Below are 6,747 nucleotides of genomic sequence, written 5' to 3'. Positions count from 1 at the left end.
TTCCGATTTTGGCATCATAATCATGGCTTTGGATAGTCTTACTTGGACACGTTCATATCCAACATTAACATATTCAGGGATTTTATTTAAGGCAAAGGTCAAAAAACACTGTCCAGTTTTCGTTCGCACTATTCCCGTCCTTTTTGGTCATACAATGAACGTCCACTATGTCTTGGTCCTTCATGTTCTCAAGAATTTCACTTTCTTCCATCGTCCTCAAATCCCTGTGAAAGATTACTCCCTTACAGGTATTTGGGCCAATAGGAATAGTTACTTTAACTCGAAGATCATGAATTTGCGTCAGCTTAAGTAAATCCTTAATCTGGGAGTTATATTGCACTTTTACAAGGAGGCTTCCATCTCGCAATTTTTTGACAAAATCAAAATCGCCGTCCACTTGACCATCAAGGACCTTTTTGATGATAAAGGGGTTCAGTTCAAAAGCGATTGATTTTCATTCAGGCATTTTACATTCGCGAACCTCGCATTCTCAGTTGGGATTTTGAAAAGTGGTCTTCTCGTTTTGTCATTTGTGGGGGTTCCGTTGTTCAGGGTCGAATTAGTCAAAGAGTGGTCATGAGTCGCCACTCCTCCTTGAAGAGGAGAAGGGATAGCCGGGGTATCATTCATCTTGGGTATCGGACCAGGTCCGACCCCTTGTTTCAAAATTGTTGTCCTGAAGGGATCAAAAACTCTTAACTTTTGGTATCAACCTAACAGCAATAGCTAAGAGAATAAGGCAGTTTTCCGTCCTCTTACCCCCCAGTGGAAGCCTGGTTGCGTTCTCCAGTACCACATAGGGCTCAAGTTATGTGTAGGACACTTCCTTACCGCCGAACTTGCCTAGGCGAAGGACGGTAATTCAATGCCCACCCCCAAGCGAATACGGGAGTTCACGAGGAACTCCGGCAGGCTCAGGAAAGTCACATTAAGGGGAAATATTTGGGAAAAGAAAAAGTGCACCCAAAGGACGCCCCAGAGTACTGGGCCTCCCTACCCAGGGGTCAAAGCCCAAAGGGCTACCCTGGTGTTGAAGAGAGCTGCGGGTCTGAGGTGGGGTGCTGACTACGCCTACTGTAGCCTCGTGTCACCTGCAAAACAAAAGCACTATAATGATCTGTAATTACAAGATTTTACTTTATTTTGAGTTACTTTAGAAACTCAGAAACAATAATGCCTAGCGAGACGAGAGGCCCCGGGCTCCAGGGTAGATCTTGTGGCACAAGACTTATTGTTTATTGCTTCTGCGTTTAGGATAAGGTGTTTACTCATCAGAGTTTCGAAATCTTGATAACATTTTAGACAATGAAATAATACAAGACCCTTTCCAAAAGTCAAAGAAAAGGGTAAACATATGTGAGATATGTGGGATTAATAACTGACTACTCATTGAAGAGCCATCTCTGTGTAAATACAATAAATAAACTTATATTACAGAGGGCTTGGCATGTATTCTTGCCATCCGTGCCGATTGGTAAAGCTGGACCCCAAATATCCTCAGCAAAATCAGTAAGCAACTGGCATCATGTACCATATGAGAAATTTTCTATCCACCGGAGCCTTCAAACAGATATATTATTCGTTGGTATATCTTCATCTTACTTATTGTAAAGGTTGCATGGAACGAAGTCTCCAATAATCGCCTAAAGGTCTGTTTATTGCTCAGAAGGAAATTGTAAGATGCATTGCCCGCTTGCACAGGTACGACCACACTAAGGTAGCTTTCAGAGAATTAGATATATTACAGTTCTATGAACTTCAAGATTGCTGCTCTGCTACATACCTTTTTAAACGCTTAAGAAGTCCTGATAATACAATATTTACATATCGCAACAATAGTCATTATGCATTTAGAAATACTACCCTTCTCCAATTCCCATTTTGTAGCTCGTCCCAGTCAAAAACACTCATAGATCACTGGGGTACAAAAATCTGGAACACTCTTCCCGAAAATCTGAGGATGAACTTACTTTTGAGGTTTTCAAAACGGCTCTGAAGGAATACTCTGTAGCCTGAACGCCAACTGTGTTGAGTAAAATAATTTGTATCATCAATATTAACAACCAATCATATTCCTGTCCTTAATCTTGCGATACTATCTTGGCTTTATATGCATTTTGTTCCATGCTTCTTCGTGCTCATGTGTTTGCAAATACTGTATATATTTTATTTAACTAACTTGTTTTAGGCGGTTGCCTTTGTAATGTATAACAAATGTATTGTCTATATTCTCTCGTGTTCGATATTTATTATGGGTACCAATCGATATAACTGATTAAGTCGACCAAGATTTCTACATCTAAATTACATCCTTTTCAAGCGAGTTCCACTCTGAAAAGGCTGAACCACGTTACTCTACTAGCGAATGTACCCATACGATTTGTAATACTAATTATAGCTAAATAAACTGTTTCAATTTCAGTGTCAGTTTTGTAGTTTCGTAGGGTTTGCTTTTGGAGCTCCATCCTCCCGCAGGTTTAAATGACTCGATCCCATTTTTAGTATGCGATTTAGTTTTCGGTAATACAACAACGAGAAGGATTCTATGGGCAGATTGCGAAGAAAAGAAACTAGCTGGAAATAAAAAGGTTCCGCAGAGTCCTCGGTGACGTACACGAGCTTCTTTATACGGGATTGTGACATTTGAACCTAAACAAAGGACCCATGAATCTGGGGACTTCCCCAAAATTGCCTTCCCATTAATCCTGAATTCAGAAAACCTTACTTAAAAGGTATGTTCTGAGACATACCAGGGCACCACACTTAGCACAGAAGATTAGTACAAATGCTTTTTATATCTAAATATATTTACTCATCAATAAGTAGATTATTCAGTACATAGATAAAATTTAAAAATATTTGAATAAAGAAAACATGGACACAAATTTGGCAAAGAAAGCTTTCTGGTTAGAGGTATACACATTTCTGTCTGCACTCAACCCTAACCACCACCACACACGCGCATCAATATATATTTTAAATTTCACAATAATCATGTGTGACTGTACTTCGCGTACACTGTAAACTTACTTAGAATGGATGTCTTCACTTTCTGCTTCCAATTGCAAATTTTCATGTGCATTACAAATGCTTGTGTTTCGCTATGTAATTTTCTAAACATCCGTTTTTGCTGTTATCAAGATTTATGTCCTGTAACATAACCAAATGTTTGTTTTTGCAGACAATGCCCTATTACAGAATTAATCAAACTCTGATTTCTTCAGGACATGAAATATATTCGCGAATATAAAGGATTACGGAATGAGTGGTTAGTGTTCATTGTATGATCTGAAGAGAGAACGTGATGAAGCAAACATGACAGGACATGCAATGGAACGTGTGATGAGTAGTGATGATGGACCATAAGATAGCCATGTGCGAAGGAGCATGCGCTGGATATGGGTGATCGTCACGTTGGCTTCAGCATTCTTCTGTCGGGGAGGTAGGAGCAACGAGGGCGTAGAAGAGGGGAGAGAGTCTAGAGCGTGGTGGTGGGGGAGGCGGACTGGGAGGAAGGAGAAGGGAGGGAGGAGGGAAGGAAGCGTGTGTCATGGCTCTGGGGAAGCAGTGTGACGATAACCCTCGGGGTCTCGGGTCATCTCCTGGTGCTCAGTATTTCCATGACAGGTCAGTCGTTCAGTAGACTTGACTGGTCGGCATATCGTGGGGCCTCGATTCTCGTGCGCGAGGGATAATTACTATTTCCGGATTACATGACACGAACCCATTTCATTGCCTTGTTTGATTACATGTATGGTACTAAGTGTCCTTTTCAGCCCAAGTATCTGTCTAGCAGAACTTAAAGAAATACAATTGCGTAGATTGAAAGGTCTGAGGCGAAAAATGTTGAAGAAAGTAATCTGTAGATTTTTTTTATATTATTATGCAGTAATCAAAACTGAACTGTAGATGAGGTGCAAACAGTTGGTGAATTTCATCTTTAACTATATAACATTTCCTAAGCTCCACACTCTTGTGCTGTTTGTAATGTATGTGGCGGAAATGTTGGGTGAACAAGGCTCTCTTAATATGATGCAATACTCTAAATGTGTTCGTTTTAATAATTACGATTATGCTTGAAACTGATAGTGTACTTCATCTTCTCTGTTCACAGGTAATTCTCTATAGATAAAGTAAAATTCTTATGAATGACACTTCATTATTACAATTCTTGTTCCATACAGTGTATGCATAAATTATTTTAAATTTAAGATCGCATACAGTACCGAGGAATTATCGAAGATTCACAATTATGAAGGCATCGTATATACTTTATATATCTATGTTTAAAGCTGCATAATTATAATTTTGCTCAATAATCAGCCACCATGTTAGCTGTTTTAAATTTTTGGGCTTTTACTTTATTCTCATAGTCCCCCTCCCCTTACACACACGCACAGCACGACGCCCAAGTAAATGCTGACACAGCGGAGCCCGCTGTTGCATGGCGCAGGAGGTGTCGACGCCGCACAGTGCTAATTCGTTCCAGTTGCGGAGCTTGTTGTCGGGGATTGAATTCGGGCAGGCGAGTTGATAGTAAGAGATGCATATGAAAAAGAACATATATACTTCAAAAAGTCCATATTATGTTCTATCTAAAAGAAAAAAAATACATATGTTCTTAAATTTAAAATCTCGAAAAAGTACGTCATGTGTCATTATTACATAAACAAAGTGGAGATATTTGTGATGCAATCCTTTCCCCGTTGCAAGTAATCGCCTGGTATGTTACATCATCCTTAGTAACAACATAACATTTGTATATACAAAGACTATTGACATTACCTGTATATGACCAAGCTTCGTTATAGGCTGATATGCACAGAATGATAAACAATCTTCTGATCTAACTTTTTCTTACTGGTACCTCCCCTTTTCTCATTAAACTCATACATTATTGCAGCCGTCCTGAACTTTACAAAAATTGTTTCCGTGCTCAGTATTTCTATATTATGCTACATGTTGGTTAAGATTTGAAACTTACACCATCTATGTTTATACAAAACTGTCTTGCATTCTTGAACCTGGTAAACCAGAAACGAATGAAAATCAATTATTATAATAGAGGAGGAGGTACTGATTACGTCTTGTTTATAGTGTTGTTATGAAGACACTTGAATTCATAGTTACACATTTCGAATTATGAAATGAAGTAATCGTATTCATACCTCCCGTTGAGGAAATTAATATTACCCGGATAGTTCGACGGTATCAGATTATGTACTTGTGCCATGTTGTAATATTGTGATTCAATTTTTTTTTTTTTTTTTTTTTTTTTTTTTTTTTTTTGCCTTTGAATACGGTGATTAATTGTCATATAAATGCTTACCCCCTATCAAGTGATGTATGAATTCGCTTGTCCTTACCAGACCCTTCTCTCCCTCAACCCTCTCATGTCGCCTTACCAGCCCATTCTCTTCCTCAGCTCTTTGGGAGGGTCTCCCTCAGACCCTTTCTGACGTTCCCGTCCGTGAACACGCAACCTGCTATGTTCGGCCATCCCAGGGGCGCTTCTCCCAGTGTCTACGACAGCCTCGGCTCTCCTTCCCTCGCTCAAATGAAGATGCCGAAATGGCAGTCCGGGGTCGGGGCGTGTATGCCGTGTTCGCAGGCGACGCCATCGCCTTACCATCCGGTTTCATGGCTTACCTGTCCGTCGTCTTCCTTGGGCACTTTCAGTACAGATGGTTGTTGGTACCCCTATCCCTCCCAGCAGGTCTCCCCGACTTTCCAAACCGTTTGTCCCAGGGATTATATGGCTCCGAACTTGCCCCCTCCAGATCTGCTACAGCAATGCCTTCCCGTCCAACGTTTCCGTACCCTTCCGTCCCTTCCTGGCCTATCTCATTCTCGCCAGCCCCCTCAGGCTGAAAAGCCCTTCGTAGTGCAACAGAGAAGCCCTCACGGCCCAAGAGACCTGGACCACGAAATCGAATGCCTGTACGGACCCTTTCAGCCGTTCGGCTGCCGCCCCGTCCTCCTGCAGCTCACCGGAAGCACAAGAGAACCGTGAGTCTCGTGCTTATCGTTTCTGTTCTGTCTTGTTATGTCAGCTGCTCTTGTTTAGCAGAATAATGGCTCTTAGACCGGCAAACAAAACACTCCTGAATACTAACAGACGGTGTGTTATGAAAAACATACCTCTCTCTCTCTCTCTCTCTCTCTCTTTTCCTTTCTCTCTCTCTCTCTCTCTCTCTCTCTCTCTCTCTCTCTCTCTCTCTCTCCTCTCTCTCTCTTTTGTCCCCTCTCTCTCTCTTTTCTCTCTCTCCTCTCTCCTCTCTCTCTCCCCCTTCCCCATCTCTCTCTCTCCTCCTCCTCTCTTTTCTCTCTCTCTCTCTCTCTCTTCTCTTTTCTCCTCTCTCTCTCCCCTCCCCTCTCTCTCTCTCTTTTTTATATATAATATATATATATATATATATATATATATATATATATATATATATATATATACTTTTTTTTTTTCTCTCTCTCTCTATCTCTCTCTCTCTCTCTCTCTCTCTCTCTCTCCCTCTCTCTCCTCTCTCCTCCTCTCCTCTCTCTCTCTCCTCCCCTCTCTCTCCTCTCTCTCTCTCTCTCTCTCTCTCTCTCTCTATCTATCTATCTATCTCTATCTATCTATCTATCTATCTATACTTCTTTTCTTTTTTTTTCTCTCTCTCTATCTATCTTTCTATCTTTTCTCTCTCTCTCTCTTTCTCTCTGTCTCTCTCTCTCTCTCTCTCTCTCTCTCTCTCTCTCTCTCTCTCT

Source organism: Penaeus monodon, chromosome 3 (genome assembly GCF_015228065.2).
Source record: "Penaeus monodon isolate SGIC_2016 chromosome 3, NSTDA_Pmon_1, whole genome shotgun sequence".
In the NCBI taxonomy this organism is placed as follows: Eukaryota; Metazoa; Arthropoda; class Malacostraca; order Decapoda; family Penaeidae; genus Penaeus; species Penaeus monodon.
Note: the sequence above shows the minus strand (reverse complement) of the source record.